Source organism: Dipodomys merriami, unplaced genomic scaffold (assembly GCF_024711535.1).
Source record: "Dipodomys merriami isolate MVZ:Mamm:240054 unplaced genomic scaffold, mDipMer1.0.p SCAF_9, whole genome shotgun sequence".
In the NCBI taxonomy this organism is placed as follows: Eukaryota; Metazoa; Chordata; class Mammalia; order Rodentia; family Heteromyidae; genus Dipodomys; species Dipodomys merriami.
This window is the reverse complement of record NW_027206512.1, coordinates 14646668-14672967: the sequence shown is the minus strand read 5'-3', so window position 1 is coordinate 14672967 and position 26300 is coordinate 14646668. Positions and strand designations below refer to the sequence as shown.

The 26300-nt window shown below is 42.3% G+C and overlaps 1 long non-coding RNA gene and 1 other non-coding gene across 3 annotated transcripts in view; both read left to right on the top strand.

Moving 5' to 3' along the window:
* Positions 1–9151: 9151 nt before the first annotated feature.
* On the top strand, positions 9152–9258 carry LOC138821120 (U6 spliceosomal RNA). Its single transcript, XR_011370060.1, has one exon. It is a non-coding gene; the product is annotated as a U6 spliceosomal RNA (small nuclear RNA).
* Positions 9259–17038: 7780 nt separating this feature from the next.
* The window catches only part of LOC138820572 (uncharacterized), a 29546-nt gene continuing 20284 nt past the window's right edge, over positions 17039–26300 (top strand). Inside the window, exons 1-2 of one of the 2 annotated variants that reach the window (XR_011369916.1) lie at positions 17039–17221; positions 17824–17901. This is a non-coding gene — a long non-coding RNA (uncharacterized lncRNA). The other variant, XR_011369915.1, reaches the window with a different exon arrangement.

Sequence of the window (26300 nt, the reverse complement as noted above, 5' to 3'; positions counted from 1 at the left end):
TGCATTTGTACAGTCAATAGTCTACAGATACAATCTAGTTCAACAGATACATCTATTCAACATCAAACGACTATATGTTAAAGGACTTCGAACCACAGAAAAGAATTTGGAAAACCAGAAATTATTAGGATTACTGAGAGATGTGGGTAAAAAATAGGAATAGATTGGTGTGGGGAGGCACAAGGAGAGTTAACTATGTCCTACTCACAGTGCAGGAAATGGGTTGGGTAGGATGCAAGTAGAGAGAGAGAGAAAAAGAAGAGACGGAAAGGGGAATAAAGAGAGACCAGAAAAAGAATAGAAACGTAAAAATTAATGTTATTATAGAGGTTAAAAGACCGTCTATTTAGAGAGGAATGTGAATATGTTCAGAGAAGGGGAGGGACATTGAGGAGATGTGAAAAGCTTTAAGGGAGAAGAAAAGATCAGAAGTTCAGTAGAGCTAGATAAAAAACAAAAAGATAATTAAGAAAGAAAGAAAAAGAGAAAGAAGACAAGAAAAGGAAAACTCTCATTCGCGTAATTCTGAAATAAAAATTATAAGATGAGAAAAAAAAGTTACTGGAAAACAATTATTTTTTCAGAAGAGGCAAAAATTAAAGATTGATAAAAGTTTTAGAAGGGAAAAAAATTTATATACATATATATATATATATATATAAGGTAACAAAAAACAAAAAACAAGCAAAAAAAAAAAAAAAGAAAAGAAGAAGAAGAAAAAAAGAGAAAAAAAAAAGTCTTTTGATTTTTTTTTTTTTTTTGGGGGGGGAGGAGTGGGAAGAATCCTGTATCTCCCTTTTGTCTGCAACCAGTCTCTTGGAGTCTCTGGTCAGCTTGAGGTCCTGTGGCTTGATTGGTTTCTTAAGTCGGTTGGTTGGAAGAGGCAGAAAAATGCTCTGCTTTACCCAAGATTTTGAGATCCCTTTCCCAGGTTAGTTTTCTGGGAGGGTGGTCTGCTTTGAGAGTCACAAAAGAGGGGGATGTGGTGATGAGGCTAGGTTCTGGGTGGAGTTGAGGCCTTTCAGCAAACAGTAGCTTTTCCCTGGGGCTATTTTGTGTTAAAGCTCACAGCGCCCAGCCTGGAGCCATTCTCAGGGTTTCTGTTTTTCAATTGATTGTGGTGGCTGCTAGAGGGAGGGGCAGCCTCTGGCTCTGGTTACCCAGTGAGGCTAGGCTGGCGCCTGAGCTGGGTGACTTTTCCCTGGATGGAGCTGAGTCTGGCAGGTCACTTCGGCGTTAAGTTCTTGTGACCTGCTAAATGACTCGTTTTATTCCAAGGCCTGAGCTGGAGCTAGCAGCAACTCCGAGCTTTGTCGGTATCCAAGATGGAGATCACCGGTGCTGGGGGGGGAGGGGTGGCCTTCCTTCCTCTGCTCCCTGAGGAGTGAGGATGTCGGGCTTGTACTCACGCCGAGTCTTGGGTCCTGGGTCGTCTCTGGTGCCGAGTCTTGGATCCTGGGTCGTCTCTGGTCTGCAAGCTGCAGGGTGAAGATGTCCGCTCTTTGTTGGTTCTTGCTGGTGTTGAGTAGAATCCGCTCGGCCGCTGCGTCTGGCTCCTTCGTCCCGGACTCTCTGTGTGAGCGCTCAGGTATGGCCCCCGGCTGTGGTCTCTGCCGCTTGCGACCCTGTCGCCGCCGCCGCCGCCGCCGCCGCCGTGGCGGCTGCTGGCGACCACTTGCCTTGGCTTCCCCTCTCTTGTCTAACTCTCTGTCCTGTGATGGCACACTTGGTGTGATTCTCTGGCTTAGGACTGTTCACTGGAACTCTAAAGCTGCTTTCTATGCGAGAGCTTGTTCAGATTCCAGCTTCTCCTCCGCCATCTTCCCGGAACTTCTGGATTTTATTCTTTTTGATGCTATTGTAAAGATAATTATTATCTGGATAGTCTTTAATCGGATAGAAATGTGATTTTTTTTTAAATCATGAAAGCTGATTGGATTTTTTGTTAGTTTTAAAAGCTTCTTGAGTTTTCAAGGTTCCTCTCTATTGTCATGTCATCTGCAAACACACTTGTTCACTTTTTCCTTTCTAATTCGGTTGCCATTTATTTTCTCTTCTAGATTAGTTATTCAACCCAGTACATTCAGGAGTAAAGTAAGAATAGTGGGATCCAGGGGAGGGGGGGCAGGCAACACAGGGTGGTAGTGCTCATAAGGTGAGTTGAGCAGCCTACTTCTTTTTTTTAAATTTTATTTTATTTTATTTGAGAACATACTGTACAGAGGGGTTACAATTACATTGGCAGGATAATGCATACATTTCTTACCAAGCATTGCAGCCTCCTCCTTTGTTTACCCTTCACCTCCCTTCCCAGCCTCCCCCCTCCCCCCCACCCAATCATACCCCCCTCCCCCCCCCCCACACCGACATTGTAAAGCTTGCTTTGACATGACATTTTGTAATTCTCCTTGTTGCAACAGGTCCACCTGAATCCTTAAACGACTTGTTTGTCCCCATCTCCTCCACATGTTATACTGACATCAAATAAAGTGAAAGCGGGGGTTACACTGTGGGGGAGGGACATACAAAGCAACAAAGAAATAATCTTATAAATGCGTTAGAAACACATGCATGAAAGAAACGAAAACATTAAAATACATATTTAAGGGTTCGTTTTCCTAACATCACATTATCTGACCTTTTCCGCTTGACTCATACCTATACTAGATATTGCAAATAAGGGAAACCATGGGACCTATGTTTCTTTGGGCCTGGCTTACTTCACTTAATATAATTTTTTCCAAGCCTTTCCATTTCCTAACAAATGGGGAAATGTCATTCTTTCTGATGGAGGCATAGAATTCCATTGTGTATATATACCACATTTTCTTGATCCATTCACCTACTGAGGGGCATCTGGGTTGGTTCCATATCTTAGCTATGGTAAATAATGAGCAGCCTACTTCTATAGCCAGAAACGTTAGGGAGCAAGTGTGTCTGCAGCAATCATGACAGTCTGTCCCGCATATAAAAGAAGCCTTGTGTGTTTACACTAATCTCAGATATTACTTCCTGCAGTTAGGGTTGAAAAATCTGGAGTCATGCTTTTAGGTGGTGACCTGGAGACCATAGGGCTGCCTGGTTACCACTTGCCTGAGAAAGGTCTACTAGGTATCATTTAGCTAGTGGGTTAAGTGGCCTTCGACTCTATTATATCAGCATATTGAAAGAAAAGATAAACTTCCACATGGTGCTTGCACAAAAGGCTTCATCAGTAGCAGTGCTTTAACAATATGTAAAGGTGTTTAACAATGCTTACCTTCTATCCTAGTGTTCCAGGGAGAGGTGGATCCCTACCATCTGTTTCCTCAAGAAAAGTCCCAGGAAGGCCTGGGGAGGTGGGGTGATATGTAAATTATTTGGGAATATATCTATGAAACAAGTCCTGTGGAAACGGTCAACTTTGACCCAAAAGCTGGTGACCAAAAACTTCCTGAATTACATTCATTTTGAAGTACTTAGAAACCATGTACAGAAGCAGAGACCTCTTCAACCACGAGTAAATAGTCTATTTCTTTGCTGAAGAAGAAAAAAACTCAAAGTTATAAACACTTTTCTCTACCTCACATATCCCCAATTTCAACAAATATGGAAACATCCTGCAAAGTTGTTCCAAAAGAGATCAAATCTATTTAACCTTTGGTCATAAAATGATAGAATCCATATAGAAATCCTATTGTAAATGTGTGGAAAATCAGTAAATGTTTCTAACAGAAGAAAAGAACCAGAAAAATATTGTCAAGTCATAGCTGAAGATTTGACCAATGAACCCACCATTAAAATCAGTTATGAAGCAATTACTGTAAGACAGGACACAAAGCATAAAAGTACACAATCAAGGGGAAAATGGCCATTCAATAGAGGCAAAACTCAGAAAGGAGGCTGTTAGGGAGGGGAGGAGAGAAGTTCTGCTACACGAAGAACAAGGGAGATAAAAATGAAGAAACAACAAGCCAAATGCAAAGATTTATAAGAAACATAGGAAATGTAGTCACCAGCTCCTAGATGAAAAGCATCTGTTCATGTTTGGGCTTCTTGATAAGCAAATAAGAAAGACAATGAAAAAAAAAAGAGCAAAATCCTGGTGCTGGGAAGATGGCTCAGTGGTAGAGTGCTTGCCCCCGGTTTGATTCCTCAGCACCACATAAGCAGTAAAAGCAGAAAGTGGGGCTGAGGCTCAAGTGGTAGAGCACTAGTCTATAGCTGAAGAGCTGAGGGACAGCATCCATGCTCAGAGTTCAGGACCCACGACAAAAAAAAAAAAGACCAAATCTTAAAAAAAGTATTTCAAGATTTTATTACCTGAAAGTATTCTCAGAAAAAATATTTTTAGAAAAGATTTTTCAGGAAAAAAAGATAAAGATTGTCTATATATGTGTTTATGTATATATATATTCTACATATCTATATCTATAATCCATATTCCCATATCTATGTTATCAATATATCTCTCTATATAGATATAGAGACTCCTATACCTATATCTATATTTTATCTATATCTGTATCTAGGAATATAGATATGGGAATATAGATATATAGATATAGATATGGATATAGATCTATAGTCTACATGAATTCTAGGCCTGAGAAAATGCTTCTGCCAGGCAATTGGCTGGAGGATTTACTAATTGCACTGGTTATTGGATAATTATCAGATCACACCCAGATGTAGATGTTATCTATTTCCTCTTCCCCTACTATGATACATACACATAATGAAGCAACTGATTTTCTATTTAATACACTAGTAGATTTGCCTTATCTAGTGATTCCCTGGGAATTTGTTTAACCAAGACTTCACTAATCTTTGCAAGTTTTTAAATTGAAAATTTGCAATGCCTTCCCCAACAACCTTGATACCAGGCTTATCTGTGTGTGACAGTGACAAAAACATATATTTTCATTGAGACATTGCTGGAATTAGCTATGGTATATAGAGTTATTTTGTATAGAGCTTAAAATAGAGAAAAGCCTTCATTCATGCTTAAGATTTATCTAGTTGTACACACAAACCTAGTGTGAGAGAATGATGATGACTTTGAGGGAATGATTCAGAGATTAACTGCATGTCTTTAGGAAAAGGTACTGGCTCTTAACATTTAAAAAGAAAGGAAGGTGGGGAATCTGGAAAATATTTACATAGCCCAAGTAGCAAATCAACAAAATTGTTTTGTAAGAATATGTTCTATATATATTATAAATAGACTATTGTGTGGAAGATATAAATTGATATGTCTCAAGATAATAGAAGAATATATTCAGAAGAGCAGAAATTTTAAGCATTGAACTTCTTATTGGAAATCACTAAAATCACATTGAGGGCATATAGGTTTTTCAAATAGGTAGCCAAATGTATTACTTGAAATAAATAACTAAGGAAGGAAAAAGGGAAGGAAGGAGGGAAGGAAGAAAGGAGGGAAGGAAAGAGGGAGGGAAGGAAGAAAAGACAGGTGTAAACAGGCAAGGAAGGAGGAAGGATCTCAAGCCAAAGCAGATCATACAGATAAATATTTCTAAGGGAAAGATGGGAAATAACTTCTTAAGATTAAGGAAATACATAGATGCATCATAATTTGCTATACTTTCTTCCTCATTTTCTTCATTTCTATTTTTTTGTCAGTCGTGGGGCTTGAACTCTAGGCCATGGTGCTGTCGCTGAGCTGTTCAGCTCAAAGCTAGCTCTATACCACTTGAGCCACAGTGCCACTTCTGGTTTTCTGGTGGTTAATTGGAGAAGAGTCTTATGGACTTTCCTGCTCCAGCTGGTTTGAATCACAATCCTCAGACCAGGATTACAGGGGTGAGCCACAGGCACCCTGCCAATCATTTTCTATTGTAATTTTTTATTACATGTAAGTAGAAAGGCTGAGGACTAAAAGCCTGGAGAGAAGGAAGAATGTTCCTGGGTGTGTGCACACAGGTAGGGGAGGGGATTTAGAACAGAGTAATAGCTCAGCCCCAGCCAGGGTCACCACACTTCCTGCTGCTCCGCCCACAGCAACAGAGACTGGTTGAATAGAGAGCCTTCCCCTGACTCGTCCATCTCCCCATTCCAGGCCTTTGTTCACAGAATTCTCTGAGATCCTAGGAGAGAGCGCAGGCTCATGCCAGAGCTCGGATAGCTAGGGTTTTGCGTCTGTGTTTGTGAGAGTGTGTGAGATAGAAAAGGTCATTCGACAGAGCCAGTCACTGCCTACCATCGCCAAGACCCAGGCTCAGGAAGAGCCAGTCCCTGGTCCCCCAGGGGCGGGCCAGGGCAATGAGGCCTGAAGGGCAGGGCAGGGGCACGTCCAGCACCACCAAGAGAGTGAGTGAGTCCAGTGCCCGCAGAGGTGAACGCTGGGCCACCAAGCCTCCTCCTGCTGGGCCTCCCTCCACGCCTGAGAAGGTGACCCCGCGCCCGGCCTCCTCCAGCCTTGCCACCCACAGGAAGCACGTCTCCATCTGCTCCCCAGTAGTGGACAGCAGGACCACCAGATGGCCATCTTCTGGTGGGTCCTCCCCCACCCAGGAGGAGGCCCCAGTGCGCAGGCCCTCCCCAGCCAGCACCCAGAGTCCCGGGGCTGTGGAGAGTGGGGGCCCCCCACTGACCCCTCGTGGGGTCTCCTGTCCTGCCAGGGAGGCGAAACAGCCCAGGGCCTCCAGTTCGACGCACAGTGCAGATCGCACCTCCTCTGCCAAGCGGGAGGAGCGGGGAGGCCTGCGAACATCACCGTCCACTCGCAAGGACGAGGAGGTCGACCTGGGCCGCATCTCCTCCAACGCCAAGACTGAGCCTTCCCGAACCATCTGCCTGCAGGCAGCCCCATCCTCCAGGCCCGCATCCACCACCGAGGAGGGCCCGGGAGTGCACAGGGCCCCCACAACCATGACCCAGACGGTGCAGCTCCCCGCGATCCCCCCAAAGGGAGAGGCCCTCTGCCGACCACCCACCGGGGGCACCTGCAGACTGGAGGAAGCCAACCAGACCGTCTCGTTGACGCCCCTAAGCCGGAGTCCCCTCACTTGTCATGGGGGAGGGGACAGTGCCACCCCTAAACTCCTGGCTGCCAGGGCCAATCTGGCAGCAAATAACCGGCAAGAACACAGGGTCCCCAACAGGGCGTTTACCACACTGAACCCCCTGACTCTGGGGACTGGCGTTTTTGGCCAGGGCCCCAGGGCCAAGGCCAAAGCCCTGCAGGTCCAACTTCCCAGAATTACCCGTAGCTCGGAGAGCTCCCACGCCGTCCATCTGGTGGGAAGCCCCGGGGCTGCAGACCATCCGGATGGGGAGAATTCTGAGAGGGAAGATGGCAAAGTGGACAGGACCACCGTGAAGACATCCACCAGCTCACAAGTCAGCTTGAGCGCGCACACTGTCCACGGACGGCCCATGAGGCAAACCACTGCCCTGGCCAAACTGGCAGCAGACAAGGCAAAACAGCGCAGGGAGGACTTGGTCAAGGCGGAGAAGGCCTGCGACATTACCGTTATCGGGGTTAGCCCCACTGACATCAAGACAGAGACAGGGAAAGCGCACGATCTGCCCCAGCTTCCTTTCACTCCATGTCAGACCCCTGACACGTGTCATCCTTCGGGGATGGTCATCTTCACGAAACTGGGCACATGGTCAGATGAACACTTGTGCAGTGGAGACGGCTTCAGCAATTTCCCGTCACCATCATCGGATGCGGCTATTGAATATATATCATTGCAGCCAGAGAAGTTACTTAAACCTGAACCCAGTTTGAGGGCCAAATCAGTCATGGCGCTAATGAAGTCAGGCCAGCACAAGAGGAAAACCCAAGTGCACAGTGTGGACAAGGAAATGTTATTTGTGAGGGGCAAAAACAAACTCAATGAAGGAGCTGAGGAGGAGAACCAGAAATGTGATGAGGAAGAGGGGAGAGAGCTGAAGGAGGAAGTATCCACCCCCACAAACCCCCAACAACGTGTGAACCACGAATACCAGCCACCAATAGCCAGGAAAGTTCAGTTTCAGGAACCTAGGCCACTGTTGCCTCTAAAAGAGAAACTGCAGTGTAGACAACTCCAGGCCACACAAGCCAAGAGGAACATGGAACTTGCCAAAATATCGAGGGAATGCAAGGCACACAGCCACTTTATAGGGCAAAAATCATTTTCGGAAACACAAGTCCCTAAACCGGACCTTGTTAAAACAGGAAACAACAAAGCAAGGGAACTTGCCATTGAGATACAAACCACTGAGGACAGAACCAATGAGGCCCATATTGACCTGCGTCTCAGCACTAGAATGGAAGATCAGCATTTAAGAGACCAACTAGATAAGCTGACAAAACAGTTGGAGATAACAAAAAGGGAAAATTTAAGCAGAAAAGAGTATTTAGAAAAGAAGTGGAACTTACTGCTTTTATCCTCAGGGATACCACATTATCCTCACAGCATTCGGAGAGTAAGACAAAGGATTGAAGCTGTCAGTGCATGCCAGAGACCCAAAGTCATCTTTAAACAGTTCATGAAGAATGAACTCAAAGAGACACAAGGATTCATACATATATGACAAGTCTTCTGTTCGTAGATGATTTCGGAATATTTGTGTTCTAGGAAGAATAATTTTCAAGTTTTTCATCCCAATTTCTGGACTACATATGGTTAATGCATTTCCTCTTAGAGGAGCAATGTTGTACATTGCTCCTAGTTGGTACATTCTAGAAAATGGAAACATCTGCTAAATTATTTTTGAATTTTTTTCATTACTTAAAATGGTTGGAACACACATTTAATTTTATTTCCCATCTTGGAACATTGCTGAAATATTAGAACTTCCAGATGAGGGTTCCCAGTGTCAAAATGACTGGCCATGTAGTCATGAAGGTCAAAAATATTTCATTCATGACAGGTTGAGGTTAAAGCAGTCATGTGTGGGACCTAGAATCCCAGCTTTAAAAAAATATATAAATAAAAATAACTTGAAACCTACCCACGATTCTAATTTTATAGTGAAGATGTTGCCTGAATGTGAGAGAGCATGAAGGGCTTGTGTGGGAGAATGTGGAGGAGGAATGGGATGCAGGGGAGAGGAAAGTCGGCCTAGTGGAGGACTAAGGAAGTATGAGGGTCTAGTGGGACTGGAGCAACTTTCACCAGATGAAACACAATAAGGTGTTTTAGAAAATGTGAGATGTGTGCTCGCTTCGGCAGCACATATACTAAAATTGGAACGATACAGAGAAGATTAGCATGGCCCCTGCGCAAGGATGACACGCAAATTCGTGAAGAAAATGTGAGATGTCTCAGGGCTTTCCACAAGCTAGAGAAAGGCATAGAAGTGGACTGAGCTGTTTGTGTGGTGGGATGTAGTATAGAATCTGTGCTATTCAGTATTTCATTGTTATGACAAGTATCTGGGATCCAGTTAAGGGAGGTAAGCTTTACTCTACCTCACAGTTTCAGTCAATTATGGCAGGGTTGAGATGCCACAGCAGAGAGGAGAGAAGAGAAAAGAGCAAAAACAGAAGAGAGATGAGACAAGACAGATGAGAAGAAAAAAGCAAAAAACATAGGAGAAAGGAGAGAAGAGGGAGAAGAGAAAAGAGGGAGTAGAGAATAGAGAAAGAGAAGCACTAGAACATTCCACTTACTGGCTCTTCCCCTTTGATTTCATCTGGGCCCCAGTTTATGGGATGGCTTCACCCCATCTGGGACAGGTCTTCCCTGCTTAGTTACTCCTCATTGGAAATGTCTTCATAGACATACCCATATATGTGCTTTCCTAGTCTAGCCACTTCTCAATCCAGTCAACTTGACCAGTTGACCCAGCACATTCCACCTTTTGTCAGCTATGTACGTGATCACATCTCATTTTACCTTAGGAGTCATTTAGCTTCTGTGTTTCAACCAAGTCTTATGGGGATCTCAATGAAGAATGTATTCAATTCATCTCCAGTCCTGACACGTACATACTTCCAGTGTAGAGTTTCTTCTGAGACTCAAGGCAAACTCTTAGTTGTGAGCCTCTGCAGAAATAAAAAGCAAGTTATGTATGACAACATACATGTGTCCATAGGAAGGTGGCCATTTGAATGAAGAATTGTGACATGGGAGGAATGAAATGTAGCAGGGAAAACAGTAGCTACAATAGCAGCATAGCCATCATCCAGGGCTTGTGGCAGTGATGGAAGCTCCACAGGGCTTGGGCAGCTCTGTTCCCCTGGACTTGCCTGCTGTAGCTCACACAGTCTTTCTCTTCAGTTTGTGCCACTTAATGCCTATGGTTCTCCTTGACAGATATTTTCCATTCCTAGCATCTGTAGCTTCTCAGAGTCCACTGAAACTTCAGATCTACCCTCACACATGACCTACTGGAACACTGCCTGCAGGTATTCTGATTCTGTCACACATTGCCTGGCCTCCAGGCTTTCCTTTCAAATCTAAGTGGAACTGGGTGCTAATGGCTCATATCTGTAATCCTAGCTATTCTGGACACTGATGATGGATCTCAGATCAAAGCTAACAGGAAAATCTGTGACATCAACACTTGACCAACAAAAGGTCAGAAGTATAGGTGTGGCTCAAGTGATAGAGCACTAACCTTTCACAAAAAGCTCAGGGACAGAGCCCCAAGGCCCAAGTTCAAACCCCAGGATTGGCACAAATGCACAAACATACTCCCCAAAAATTAAAAGTGCAAGATAACACCTGCATTCTGGGTGCAAATTCCACATCACATGGTTCTGCTCACACTGGAACCCCTAGAACCAGGCTAAAGCTATCTCTGAGACCTTGGTTGACCAAACTGGTGAAACATTCCCTGAGCAACCCTTTGTTAGCAGGGCAACCCAGAGATCTCTTCTGGAAACAAAACCTTTCAGTTTACTTAAGACCTCTGCACATTTGAATCTTAGATGAGTGAGTTGAGGTGATATACAGAGTGATTACAGTTATATAAGTCAGGTAAGGAGTACATTTCTTTTTAGATGTTACCCCTCCCTTGCTCTCTCTCTACTTTTTCCTCCCATCCTCACCTACGTGTTAGATAGTTCATGTTCAACATGGTGTCCAGTAAGTACCACTGCTGCATTTGTTCACCCTTTATCCCTCCCCTCAGCTTCTTTTGAATGACCCTGATCTCTCAGTAGCCACATTATTTTCATAGAATTTTGTAAGTCCTCCTTTTCTTGGAGAATGCAAGTTTGAAACCTTTCTGCTTGGCTTTTGCCTCACAAGTCTCACTGCAACCTTGGTTTTATGCAGAGAACAATCATGTCACAGAAAACACGCATTGTTCTGCCAAATTAAGTAGCCTTTGACTCAGAACACAGTCTCTCCCCAAGTTTCAAGAACAGGACCAAATGTGGATAAGTGCTTTCCCAAGGATACTACCACATGGCCTCTGATCCAACTCCCAAGAGAATCTCTGCCTTTCACGTTCTATTTCATTGCCTTTGTCATACCAACTCCAAAGACCTTTAGACTTTCAATCTTTCTAGGGACATCACTGTTGTGCTTTGCAGTTTAGATATCTTTCCATTATTTTATTACTTAATCTCTTATGTAAATATATTTGAGAAAAAAAAAACTCTCCCCTGTGAACACTTGGTTAATTTCATTCTCTTCCTGCTCATACCAGCACCCTTACAGCAGAGTGAATTTGAAGGAAAACATACAGTCTGTTGATTATCCTCACTTTAAATTTGGGACTACAATTATAAAAGGGTCCTGAGTGCCACTGGCTACAGCATTTAACTCTCGGATCATCATCTTACATTGTTCACATGTTCTCTACAATTCCAATTCTCTGCCCTTTACTCCTCTCTTTCAGTCAGTCATTTTGTTTTGTTTTTCAGTAAAAAGAGAAAAAATAGAAAAGGACTTTCTCATGGTCCTATCCATACAATATCTGGCCTGTATTGGTGCCCATGGAGGTCTGTCTTCCACTCTGTTGCTAGAAACAAATTCTCTGTGTGGCTTTCTATACCCAATTCTGTGACTGGAAACTTACTTCTGTTGCCTTTTGATGGCACTGGGGCCATTGTGCTACCCAATGTGGTTTTTTTTCTCATATATGTTTCTATTACCTCATAAAATGCAGTATATAAATTTTAATATGTACCATAAATATTATAACATGCTATATAAAATGTCAAACATTTAAAAAATCATGAGGATTTCATGCCTTCTTTCAACAGAATCCTTACTTATCTACCCTTCTTTATGATCTGGAATTTTTCCCTTCTATCCTAATTGAAACTATTCCAACTTCTCTGTTTTTACTTTGTGAATAATAGCACCAGTGACCTCTATATCATGAAATTTAATAACTGAATATTAGCTTGCATGATCTCTTACCAGTATGTGACTGAATGACCACATTTTTCCATGCTGAATTTTTTTTGAGGGGGGTAGGCAATGATGGGGCTTGACCTCTGGGCCTGGGCACTGTCTCTCAGCTCTTCAGCTCAAGGATAGTGCTGTACCACTTGAGCCACAGCGCCACTTCGGGTTTTCTGAGTGGTTTATTGGAGAGGAGAGTCTTGCGGACTTTCCTGCCCAGGCTGGCTTTGAACCGTGATCCTCAGATCTCAGCCCCCAGAGTAGCTAAGATTACAGGCATGAGCCACCGGAGCCTGTCTGCTGATTCTTTTTTTTTTTTAAAGTTGGCTTTCCAACTTTTCCAGCTAAGATTCATTTTAGCATAGTCTAACTTTTTATCTCCCTCTGTCAAATGTTTTTGGGCTTTGTTTTTGTTGATTTTGCAGATTTTCTTCATGTCTCCCCAAATCTCTTATCCTAGTGCCATCTTTCTTAGCTCTCTATTATATCTACATTCTCAACCTAAGTTGATAATGCAGTTTTGCACAGCATTTTACTAGGTTGAACCCTATAAAACTACTTTGTAATCAAACCACCAAATGTTATCAGTTGCATATAGTTAAACCTATATCCTATCTACATGTTGCCAAATGCTAGCTCAGCAGTGCCTTCTAAATCACTCCCATAGCCAAATGTATACTTGGCATCTCTTTTGACAAGCTAAGGAGTATGTGGACTTCAGCCCTTCATAGCTGAACCCTGATCATGTCCACCAATCATGGCCACTCCAACTCCAATGCTCTCTGTCTCTTCTCAATCTCTATAGACTGTCAATAAAATAATTGTTGGCTTTGCTTTCAAACTATATTCAGCCACCTTCTTACTCCCCCCAACATTTTTTCTGCCATTTCCTATATCTTCTACATCTTCCCTTACTCTCTTGTTTGTTTTCAACAGAACAGCCAGTTATCTCTTTAGGACATTATTTAGATTATGCTTATTCACTTCCTTTCCCCAAACTGTTAAGGATTCCTTACACCAGGACAAACGACAAAGTCAATGTATTAATAATTAGCAGCCATTTAGTGTGGACGCCTCTGACTTCACCTTTAAACTCTGTACCCCGTCCCTTATTGGGCTCCAGTCTTCAGTATCCTTCAGCCTTAGAATGCTCTTCACCTTCAGTCAAGTGGTGAGGTTCATTACACATATCAGTTCCATATGTTTTGAAACCTTCCTGAGAAGCTAACCCATCCCCAAATTTATCTGTGTAAATTCCAATTATTTACACTTGTACTGAATTTCTACATTACTTCATAGTGCTAGTCGCCTTTGAAAGACCATAACATTACACCTGCATTACATGTATGGCTTTTTTTTCCTCCTGTAAAAAATGAGCTTCAATTCACAATAAAAAAATATAAACCTGTCAGACATAAATGCAATAAACTAATTAAAGAGAGAATGATTGGGGAAAAAATGAACTTCAACATCCATTTCCTGAGTTTATTATTATATCCTAAGTACCAAGAATGTCTAACATAGGCAAGGAATGGTGGCACATGCCTGTGATCTCAGCTACAGGAAGGCATGGATAAGATGGTCATCATCTTAGTCTGGCCCCAGACACAACTTGGAGACCTTATCTGAAAAATAACTGAAGCAAAGAAGAGTTGGGGGTAGGATCAAGTAGGAGAACACCTACCTAGCAAGTGGAGGCACTGAGTTCAAACCCCAGTACCACACACAATGAAAAAGAAAAGATAAAGGGTAACATCAGTAAGAAGAGACTATTAATTACAACATTAAACATACTTTGTTTCATTTGTAAAACCTCACCTACTTTCATGCTTTATGGAAAAGCACTATCTGTCATTTTACTTGTCACAGTTTTGGATGGGGGCATCATTCAGTGGTAAAGTATTTGGGTTTAATCCTCAGCACTGAAAAGAAAAGTTGCAGTATGTTTCTTTGGCTAATAACAACCAACTATGGGCAGGGGTTTTGTTTTTTGTTTTTGGCAATTGGACAAATAGGGACTGAATTCAAGGTCTCATACTTGAGCTAAATTGTCATTCTTCTTGTAGTTAGTGTCTCACACTAATTTTGCCCAAATTAATCTTGGATCCTGCTCCAACTACCTCTGCCTTCTGGGAGGTTGGTTCTGAAGGTTGGAGCTACCATACCCAGCCAATCTTCACTTGTGTCCATAATTTCCCACTCATGGATTTTTGCTTGTTTTCTTTGGACCTCAAAATTCTTGCACAAAATCTTATAGCCAACTGTGTTGACATTTGTTAGGGTTTTGAGGAAGTGTTTTGTCAGGTAACACACACCTCATCTGATTTCCCTATGTAGCCTTGGGTTGGCCTTGAACTTTCAATCCTCCTGCCTTGGCATGTAGGTAGACTAAGTTGGCAGACATTTAAACAGAAATATTACTGTATTGATGGTTCTAAAGCCCATTATAAACTTTCTCTGTTATCACAGGTTTTCCATGAACTTCTTTAGCTGCTTTTCTTTCTTTCCCCTTAAACTTGTTAGCTGAAATACTACATTTGTATGTTTACTGTAATATGAATCTGCCATCCATCTTGATACACACCAATTCAATGTAGCAACTGAATTTGCTTTCTTTTTAACAGTGTTTTCCTTTTTTAAAATATTGTTGGTAGAGTTGATATACAGAGGGGTTATAGTTTCACGAATAAGGGAATGAGTAAAGAGTACAATTCTTTTTGGACCATATCTCCCCTTCCATCACTTCTCCTGGGGTTTTCCCTCCTGTCCCAACCCAGTCCATTTTCCACATAGTGTCTAGTGAGTATTACTGTTGTGCTGGTTGTGCTTGTTCCCCCTTGTTCCACTTTTTATGTGTCTTCCCTCACCCTCACAAATACATATTAACAAACAAGACAAAAAAAAGAAAACAAAACAGCAACAATGGTAACTAAAAATGTCTCCATTTCATAGAATATTATTTTATAGAATATTATTTCATAGAATATTATTTTATATGATTATCTGCACATAGTAGCTATTGAGCCTTTGTTAACCACTCCTATGCATATACTCCTTTGGTCTCAGTGTGAATCTCTAGAGTCCTATATAATTTATCATGTCCCAGTGTGCACATGCATGCACACATGCACACACACACATTAATCATTCAGTGTGTTTACTTATAGATTTACAGGCACATTCTACTTTCCACAAATGAGGGAAACCATGAAACCTGTGTTTCTTTGGCTCTGGCTTACTTCACTTAAGATAATTCTTTCCAGTTCTTTCCATTTCCTCATAAATGGAAAAATACATTTTTTTCCCGATAGGTGAGTAGAATTCCATTGTGTATATATACTACATTTTCTTGATCCATTCATTCACTGAGTGACATCCATACCTTGGGTATGGTAAACAATGCTGCAGTGAACATGGTTGTGCTGGCGGCTTTAGTGTGTCCTGGTTTGACAAGGGCCTTATATCTAAAATATACTTAAAGCTAAAAAAATTAACCCTCAAAAAAAAACAACCTTCAAAAATTCAACAACCTAATAAAAAATGATCTAAAATCTTCTCAGAAGAAGAAAAAAGAATGGCCAACAGATACATGAATTAGTGTTTAACATCTTTGGCCATAAAAGAAATGCAAATCAAAACAACATTGAGATCTCTCTTCACTCCAGTTAGAATAGCCATCATCAAGAAAACTAACAATAACAAATTCTGGTGAGTATGTGGCCAAAAGGGAACTCTATTACACTGTTGATGGGAATGAAAACTTGTTCAACCACTCTGGAAAGCAGTATGGAGGTTCCTAAAAACACTAAACATAGAGCTTCCCTATGACCCAGCAATCCCAACTCCATTGGATCACAAGGCCATACTAAAGCCACCAGCACAACCATGTTCATTGAATTCACTTTAAAAAACCCAGCAGCTCCACAGAAACTCAGTTTTTAAATGTCACAGGGGGAAAAAAAAAAACATTGCAGGTTGGATGTTATCTTTCTACATAACACAAGCAATAGCATGGATTCTCCAATGTGAATTTCCTCATGCCCATCATCCATCATAATGGTTGACATTGTACACTGGTACAATGACTATGGCTTTTTTATTCTGGACCTTTTTCATATTCTGTTTCCATAGAAACCAAAAACATTTACTATAAGGTGACCTGGTACAGCTATATATCACATGTTTAGCCCTAATATTGCCTATCTGCTAATTGAAAGATAAAAAAAAATTAGAGTTTCATTTACAATTGCTAACTGCTGATTTTGCTTCTGTAAACTTGCTTACTCTAGCACTAACACCCCCCTCAAAAATAAAAAATTGAGTAAAAAGTTTCAGAGTCCAGATGCCGCCCCGGGACAAGGTCTGTGGTTAAAAATAAAAAACAAAAGAGTATGTTCTTCTAAGTTCCTGTGTGAAAATTCCCCAAATGGGACCCAAGATAAGGACCATCTGGCAAGTCCAGCAAACTAGGCCAAATGTCAACCAATCACAAGCCTGTAACTATGTGAACTCCCCTAACCCTTGCCATCCAGGGTGACCACCCCCCTAGACTCACCCCGCGCCAATCGTTTTACGAAGAGTGTTACAAAGTTTCCCGAGTAGCAAAATGATTGCTGGAGTACACAGTGACTTATAAATGGACCAATCCCTGGGCACCTGGTGTCATATGCTAATCCTGTGGTTTTTGTCTTTAAAAATGCCTGTAACTGCTGCTCGGGGCTCTCTCCTAAACCGGGGTAGAGAGTCCGTTTGTGCAAACACTGAATAAACTCCTCTTGCTTTTTGCATCTACTGGTTTGGAGTCTTGGTTTTTGGGGCGCCCTCCCGTAGACGGAAGTATCCCAGTGAGTCTGGGGTCTTTCAGTTGGGGGCTCGTCTGGGATAATGGCGCCCCCAGACCCAAATTCCAAGGCCAGTTGGAGGTAAGATAGAGCTCTAACGTTTCGTGTCTTCTGTATTTATCGTTTTTGTTTTACGTTTTGGGATCCAAAAGGGCCTGTACAGGACTTGTATTTAAATTTAAATTTGGGCCAGTGGGAAAGGCAGACGTGCCCAGACCCCTGGTCCCGCCCTGGAGTCCTACTCTAGGGTCGTTTGGAGGAAGGAAGAGATCCAAGTGTCTCTTTGTTCTGGGGAGTTAAGGCGCGGCTGGCAACTCCCATTTGTAATTTCCTTCCTCATCTGTACTTGCTCGGTTGCCGCGCAGCGTCTGGTTCTGTCTGTCTCCGTTTAATGTTACTCATTTTTAGTGTGTGTTTTGTATTCTCTATAGAGATGGGACAACAAGTGAGTCCACTCCCAGGACACCCCTAGACCTTGTCCTAGTTCGTTTAAAAACAAAAACTGCTGGTTCTGCTTTTGTAACTTGCTTGTTTGTCAATTATGAAACTGCCACTGACCACCTGCAAGTGGCCCCAGTTAGATCTCAGCCTTGGGCCTTGGCTTGGGAGGGGGGTCTGAGCGTGGGGAAAACCTGTCAGTCTGAGGGGACTGCCGCTAGGGATTTTTTTTCCCTTGCCCCAAGATGACTGGGAATTCTCCTCCGCCTTGGAAGGCCCCTGGGTCAACGTCTACAGGAATCTAAAAAAAAAATCCTCTGGAGGTGAGTAGGGGGGTTGAGTCCCCTGGTAAGTAAATGGTGTTGAGATGTCGCCCCATTCACTGAGACCTGATTTTGTGTTTGTGGCCACATGTCTGTCTTGTTTACTTTGATGTGTTTTCTGTTCTGTTTCCAGAGATAGGGAAGTTTTGGGTGAGCATGGCAAGCTCATTCAGCAGACTCTGGATTCAGCTTGCTGAGTGGGAGCAGCACAGAGTTTCGGTAGGGATAAACTGGATCCCATTAGTCCCCAACTCAGCCTTTGGTTCTTGTCTAGTTCTGTTTTAGAATTGGTACCAGTTTTAAATGTGGATCTTTGGTTTTTGTGTTTATCTGTGTTTTTGTTATTTATTTAAACATCTCTGAGAAAATAAAAGTTCCAGCCTCCCACCAGGCTTAAACACAGCCCTGCTAAGACCCCCCTACCCCCCCATGTGTTACAACAGCCAAGAGGTGGGACATGGACAAGCCTCAGGCTACACCTTCTCCCAGTGGAGGCTGCTGGAGGAGAGGTGAGGATGTAGATAGCAGTGAGCCTGGTTTGGACTTTCAGCTGCTCCAGACAGCTTAACAATTTATAAAGTGCTCTTGTCAAAACTGGGTAAAAATCAGGCCAGTTTAGTTTCAGGTGATTCCTCCCACCCCCAGCCTTCCTCTGACAGAAGGGATTCAAAAGACTATTTAGTGCATTGCCTTGCTAAACAAACAAGCTGTGGGAAAATAAAACCCAACAAAGGTACCTAGTTAAAAAAAACTACTGTCTTAAATTTTTGTTTAAAAACTTTAAAAAGTGGGGCTGGGAAGGTGGCTCAGTGGTAGAGGGCTTGCCTTGCATGCCTGAGGCCCTGGGTTCGATTCCTCAGCACCACATAAGCAAAAAGAAAAAAGCCGGAAGTGGCGCTGTGGCTCAAGTGGTAGAGCGCTACCTTGAGCTGAAGAGCTGAGGGACAGCGCCCGGGCCCAGAGTTCAGGCCCCACGACTGGACCAAAAAAAAAAAAAAAAAAACTTTAAAAAGTGTACGTACAACTGATTTTGATTTTTGCGCGCTTTAAGATCTGTGTGAGTGTTTTGTATGTGTTTGTAAACATGTTCAAAGATAAAAATTGTCAGCATGCTGTAACAGTTGGGTGAGTTTAAATTTAAAATTCAAAAGGTTATAAAGTTTGGACATTACCAAAATTAAAAAAAAATCTTTATAGCGTTTTAAATGACTTAAAAAAAAATCTGGTATTTAAAAATGCATAAAACTGTTTATACTGTAATCAAGTTATCTGGCTTAACAAAAATACATTGACAGTTTGGGATTTAGTCCCCTTGGCTAAAATTTGGGGATAAATATTAAAAATTTAAATATAAAGATTAGTTTAACACTGTCAAAGATGTTACTTGTTCTGTCTGTCTAAAACTGTATATTTCATTCAAGAACCAGGAAAAAAAACTAAAAGCCAACAAAAGACCTGTCTTTAGCAAAAGTACAGTTCAGCTGGTCATACATAGTGGGACAGGCCCTGGGAGGAGTCCACACATGGTAAAAGAGGGCAAGTTGACACAAATGCAGTTCATCTAACCCTAAAGAGTCAGATTGGGTGTGTGCCCATTGTTGTTCTGTCTCTTTTTCCCTACAGACAGACACTAAAAGCATGATGGTTAAAATAAGTGATGTAATGATCTAATTAGTATTGCTAAAACTTCCCCTTGGATATGTTAACATTAAAATTAAAAAGGCCTTAAAAAAAGGGTTAAAAAGTTATTTATATAATGTGACTTACTTTCAATTATGTTCTTCAATTAGGATATTTTTAAAAGTTATAAAGATGTTAAGTCTAGCTTTATAATATAATGATAGTGACCATAATTCTTACATTAAAAAAATTGTCATTTAAGTTTAAAAGTTCTAATAAATAAAAACAAGCAGTCAAGAGACAATGAGTGACACTTGGCCTTAAGATTTTAAGAGGTTTTTTAAAAAAATTAAAAATAGATTTTTAAATATAAAGTTTAAATATAAATTATTCTTAACTTTGGCCTCAAAGTACATAAAAATATTAGGATTACCAAAATGATTGCTATTCCAATTTATTCTTATAGGTTGTTTTTTTTTAAGTTTCCAGCAAGCCCAGAGCAAAGCACAGAGGATTCTTACAAGTTTGTCAAATATAACTTTGACTCTTAATAAGTTTCAGGTAAGGGCATGCTTAAAAGCTACTTCTATGTTGACCACCTTATTGCTTTTAATTAGAGTAAAATGGCCTTTTATAAGACTCATTGATCTAAAACTGGTTCAAAGCCAGCCCGGGCACAAAAAGGTTCCTGTGAGACTGTCACCTCTATTCAGCCAGCAGAGTGCTAAAAAAATAAGCAGTTGCTTTGGGACTCACAGTAACAGAGTACTAGCCCTGGACTAAAGAGTCAGGGGACAGCACTCAAGCCCCAAGCTTGAGACTCACAGTGGCAGAATACTAGCCCTGGACTAAAGAGTCAGGGGACAGCATTCAAGCCCCGAGTCTGGGACTCAAAATGACAGGGTGCTGGCCCTGAGCTAGAGAGCTAAGAAACAGTGCTCAGGCCCCAAGTTCAAGTCCAGCAACCAGCTAAGGAAAATGCCAATGAGGCATTTATCCAGTGTAAAAAAGACACTCCTGGGACAAGAACAATAGAGGAGCACCCAAAGACAGTAAGCCACTGCTTGGATGACAAAAATGTCAGATCCTGGAGTCATTTGTGCGTGGCCCTTCAAAACTGGTCAGAGCCAGAAGGTCATAAAAAGAGTTTGTAAACATGCCTAATGTTCATGACTACCTTGTAAGGGACAAGAACTTGCCAGTCCTCTGTAATAGTAAAAAGCTAATATTATAAAATATGAAAAATAGTTTAAATCTTAACCCCTTTATGTGCCAAATGCTCTAATTGGCAGTAACTTTTGAGCTGACACCAATTACATAAAATTCATCTGCTCAAAAAAAAGTTTGTAAACCTGAGAGTCTATTAATATCTGTCTAAAGGCCTACAAAGGTAACTTAGACATTGTTAGGGTCACTAGAGATCACGTTCCTAAGCCATCTAAAAAAATGTTTTTGCAAACCAGAGTGCTAAACAAACTACACTGCTGTAGCTAAAAAAAAGGTCTGTACAGTTGTCAAAATATTGTCCTTAATAACATCTAACCCTGATGGCCTCTTTATAAAATAGGCTAAGGTTATAGGTTCCTGGCTAGGTAAGATCAATGCCCCTAAAGTCAGCTTAAAAAAGTTACAAAAGATGGACCTTCACCCTTCTACCCCCTTTTCTTAAGATCAAGGGTCCAGAGTCAGTTTTTAAAAAATGAGGCAAATTAGATAAAATAATTTAAAAAAATGTAAAGGGCTCTGGTACTGTTACTTTTATTACAATCGGACCTTATATACTCAACAGACTGGTGTCTTTTATTAAAAAAAAAGAGAGAGATCAGCACAGTCCGTCTATTAGTTCTGAGATCCAAATACCAAGCATTAAAAACAACTGACACCCCACAAGATAATATAGAGACACCCTAAATTTTAAGATTAAAATTAGTCCAAAAAAAAGGAGGGAATAAAAGATTTAAAAAAATTAGAGTTACATTTTACAATTGCTAACTGCTGATTTTGCTTCTGTAAACTTGCTTACTCTAGCACTAACACCCCCCTCAAAAATAAAAAATTGAGTAAAAAGTTTCAGAGTCCAGATGCCGCCCGGGGACAAGGTCTGTGGTTAAAAATAAAAAACAAAAGAGTATGTTCTTCTAAGTTCCTGTGTAAAAATTCCCCAAATGGGACCCAAGATAAGGACCATCTGGCAAGTCCAGCAAACTAGGCCAAATGTCAACCAATCACAAGCCTGTAACTATGTGAACTCCCCTAACCCTTGCCATCCAGGGTGACCACCCCCCTAGACTCGCCCCTTGCCAATCGTCTTAGGAAGAGTGTTACAAAGTTTCCCGAGTAGCAAAATGATTGCTGGAGTACACAGTGACTTATAAATGGACTAATCCCGGGGCACCTGGTGTCATATGCTAATCCTGTGGTTTTTGTCTTTAAAAATGCCTGTAACCACTGCTCAGGGCTCGGGTAAAAAGTCCATTTGCGCAAATGCTAAATAAACTCCTCTTGCTTTTTGCATCTACTGGTTTGGAGTCTTGGATTTTGGGGCTTGGGTAAAAAGTCCACTGCTCAGGGCTCTGGTAAAAAGTCCATTTGCGCAAATGCTAAATAAACTCCTCTTGCTTTTTGCATCTACTGGTTTGGAGTCTTGGATTTTGGGGCTTGGGTAAAAAGTCCATTTGCGCAAATGCTAAATAAACTCCTCTTGCTTTTTGCATCTACTGGTTTGGAGTCTTGGATTTTGCGCAAATGCTAAATAAACTCCTCTTGCTTTTTGCATCTACTGGTTTGGAGTCTTGGATTTTGGGGCGCCCTCCCGTAAATGGAAATATCCCAGTGAGTCTGGGGTCTTTCAAATGATTCTTGTCTTTTGAGACAATTACTGACCTTTTTTGAAACAATTCAGAGTGTGGAGACATATGTACCTGGGCTTGGCCTTAAAATATCCTAGCAAGGACTAATAACAGATAAGCAGGGTGGAGAAACTCTGATTTTATAGCAGTGATCAAGAAAACTGGGTCCATTCCTGAGGTTCTGTGCATTGTATTTATGGCATGATATTCCAGGATTAAGAAAAGCTGGCTTTTCAGGTGGTATCCAGTGAGAAATTGCTTCCTCTCCTGCCTATATAAATTATCAGCTGCCTCCAACACTAATTTAGCACATACCCCTTTTTTCCTTTTCCATTCACATGATAAACATACACTTCGTTGCTAATAAGAGAGTTTGGGCCTTAATCCCCCAAAATACACTCTTAATTAAAATCTCAGTTGGAATCCTGAGAGATAAAAAAATCTCTAAAAAATCTAAAACCTGGGAAGATTGAATCCTTGAAATACAATTCTAGAAAAATCCTTTAAAAGTCCCCCCCCCCACACTTCCTCTGTGTGTGTGTGTGTGTGTGTGTGTGTGTAATAACCGTGGAGCCCCAATAAGCAGTGTGGCCCAATAGTCATTGTGGCCTCATGGTCCAGCCTGCTGGAGGGGGCGGGGCATCAAGAGGTGAGCCTCACAGCTCCAAAGACCAGGGAGAGACAGAGCAGGGCATTGAGAGACTGACGTCACCGTCCCACGGGGCACCCCCGGGGTGCTGCTGAAAGGAGGCGGAGCGTGCTATTGGAGGGGGTGGGGCTTCAGGCCCACATGGCGAGCTGTGGATTGGGATTGGAGAGGGTGCAGTTTGGGGCTGGAGGTTAGGGGAGAACAGTCAGACCATCCGGAGGGAGGAGAGCGGAATTGGAGGAGACCAGGAGTCCTGAGGAGAAGAGAGTAAGGGAAAGGCCCAGAGTCCTGAGGAAAACATTTTCTGCGGGAGGGGGGGGTGGTGGAGGGGGGGGGAGTAGGAGTGCAGGGAGAGAGGGCAGGAGGGGAAAGCCTGCCGGAGCAGAGCAGCGCAGGCCTCTGGAGGGCAGGGCAGGCCTTGAGAGACCACTTGGGGCTTCTTGAGGTCATCCGGGGCCTCCTCTGGAGTCCATTTGGGGCCTGCCTCTAGAGAGGCCTGTGGAGAGGTGCCTCCTGGAGCAGAGCAGGGCAGGCCTGTGGAGAGTGGAGAGGCCTGCAGAGAAGGAGGAAGGGAAGAAAAGGAAAAGCCTTCCCCTTTGGAGGTTTGGAGGCCTGAGGCTTGGAGGTTTGCAGTCCAAATAATTGGTGGTTTGCAGACCAACTAATAAAGGTTGGGGGTCAGGCTTGCCCATTGGAGGCTTGGAGGTTTAGTGGCTGAGGATGCTCTTAGTTCTGGGTATCTAGCCCAGGACAAGGGAGTCTCAAGACCCCTTTCTAAGGTATAAATAGTGTAAATAAACTTTGTTTGTTCACCTTTCACTGTCTGTGCCTCAATGGATCGTCTCGCTCTCCAGAGGTCTTAAGTTTTGTCCATCCTATGGTTTGAACTCAAGGCTTTGGCACTGTCCCTGAGCTTCACTTTTTTCCAAGGCAAGAACTTGAGCCATAGTTCTACTTCAGGCTGATAGTTCATTGAAGATAAGACGGTCATGGGCTTTCCTGCCTAAGATGACTTTTAACAGTGATACTCAGATCTCATCCACCTGGGTAGCTCGGATTACAGTGTGAGACACTGGTCTGGATTGCTTACTTTTTTTTGATGTTGTTGTTGGCTGTGGGGTTGAACTCCGGACCTGGGCACTGTCCCCGAGCCTCTTTTTGCTCAAGGCTAGCACTCTGCCACTTTAAGCAACAGTGAACTTTCAGGTTTTGAGTGGTTAATTGGAGATAAAAGTCTCATGGGGACTTTTCTGCCTGGGCTGGCTTTGAACCAAGATCCTCAGATCTCAGCCTCCTGAGTGGATAGGATTACAGGTGTGAGCCACTGGTGCTCAGATGTTTTCTTTACATTTTAATGGGGATTTATTTGAGAAATATAAAAACACAAAGGAAGAATTCCCAGACCACTTTACACAATAAAAATACAATAACAATATGTAGTTTTATTAGAAAACTCACTTAGTTGTAATAACTACAGTTGTAAGGGTATAGTAGTTATGAGCAGATGAAATATATTAATAAGTTTATTCAGTTTTGCCAAAATTAGAAGGTACACATATCACCATGGGTGGTAATTGTGTAAATCCAGTTATCTAAAATTCGATGACAGTTGATCTACTTCCTTTGGATACATCCATCACAAACATGATGGGGCCAGAGAAATAAAGGTGTGTGTGTGTGTGTGTGTGTGTGTGTGTGTGTGTGTGTGTGTGTGTGTGTGTATGACAGAGACAGACAGAAAGAGAGAGACAGAGACCGAGAGGGAGGACAGAGACAATATAATCCCCTGACCAGAATGCTGTGTTTGGCTGCCTTGTCTTTTAGGAGGTTTAACCAGATGAAAAGGTAAAGGAGGCAAAACAAAAGAATGGGACACAAGCCCCAAAGAAGTTTATTCTAAAAGCTAAAAGAGCAAAACTTCTCCAAGGAGAAAAGACTCCAGGGCCTGGCGACCATTGGTGCGAAGATACTAGTCCCCCTTCTTCCCTGTGGCCCTCCCCCGCTCATTCCCTGTGCAGAACCCTGCCTCCCCTGACAGTTGACAGTTACTGGATGGACCACGGCCTCCATCTTTCCCACAGCTTCTCAGACACTCCTAAATCTCCCCTGGTGGGGAAGCAGGGAGATTTTTAAGAAATAAGGAGATGATGAAGCACCTCCCTCCAGAGGGATTCCTATAACTGCAGAGCACCTGGTTAGACTCTGAGAAAGTGGATTGCTATAAAAGAGTGAGTATGACACTTCCCTAATAGCTTCTTTTCTCAGTAGATGAAAACTATATGTCTTGCATTTACTCATAAAAATGGGGTCATAGTCCATTCTCCAGCATAAAGGGTATTGTATAAGGTTAAATACCAAATCAGCAATGATCTAGAATGCAACATTGTGAAAAGCAAAGAAGTAACAAAATGCAGCCTGAATTAACACTGAAATCAATCTGATCACAAAGTGGATCATTTATAGAAACTGAGTGTTGAGTATATTTTGTCAGTCATTAGTTTACACATATCTATATGGCAGACACTCAGAGCTTGGCTTCTAGTCCCCCTTGTCCATATGGAAGCCAAGGCTGGAGAGGTCCTGGGGCTTGGTGTTCACAGTCACTGGTGTTTGTGCAGATGGAGTTCGCAAACCAAAAGGGAAATGGGCACTTAACTATGCCATCTGTTCAAACCCCTTAAAACCAAGCAGATCTTCCTGTCTGATGTACAAACCACCCAGGCACAAATGAAAGCAGATAGCCTCCAGCTCTGTGAGGGTATTTATGGTTTAGAGTATATGGTTCTTGGTCATCTCTCCAGGGCTGGGAATTTTGAAGGGAAACTGAGCTCTTTGCCCATAATGAACAAATGCACCTTCAGGTAAATGTGGACATCACAATAAGTGCAATAAGTCCACACATTTTTCTCTCCTCAGCAGAAAAACAAATAGCTATTTGCAAAAGGAACTTGAAGTATTTGCCCCACTAATTACCCCTGGATTGCGTACTCATAAGACGTGGTGTGTGAATAAAAGACATAAACTTTTGACTGGATTCCTACTCTTATGAAATCCTTTCATGCATTTCCATTTAGCCTGATCTTCAGAACAAATGAAAGCAAATCAGTATAGTGACATTGATAAGAAATGGAATAGGAAAGTGTCATTAGGATTTGTGAGCTGCTCTATACTTACTACATGCCCTGAGTTGAGGTGTTAACATTGAACTAAGGAGGACCATGCGACTCTTGGCTTCATTAAAGTAGGCATTAGTCACCGACAACTAGTCAACAGTGAAGGGG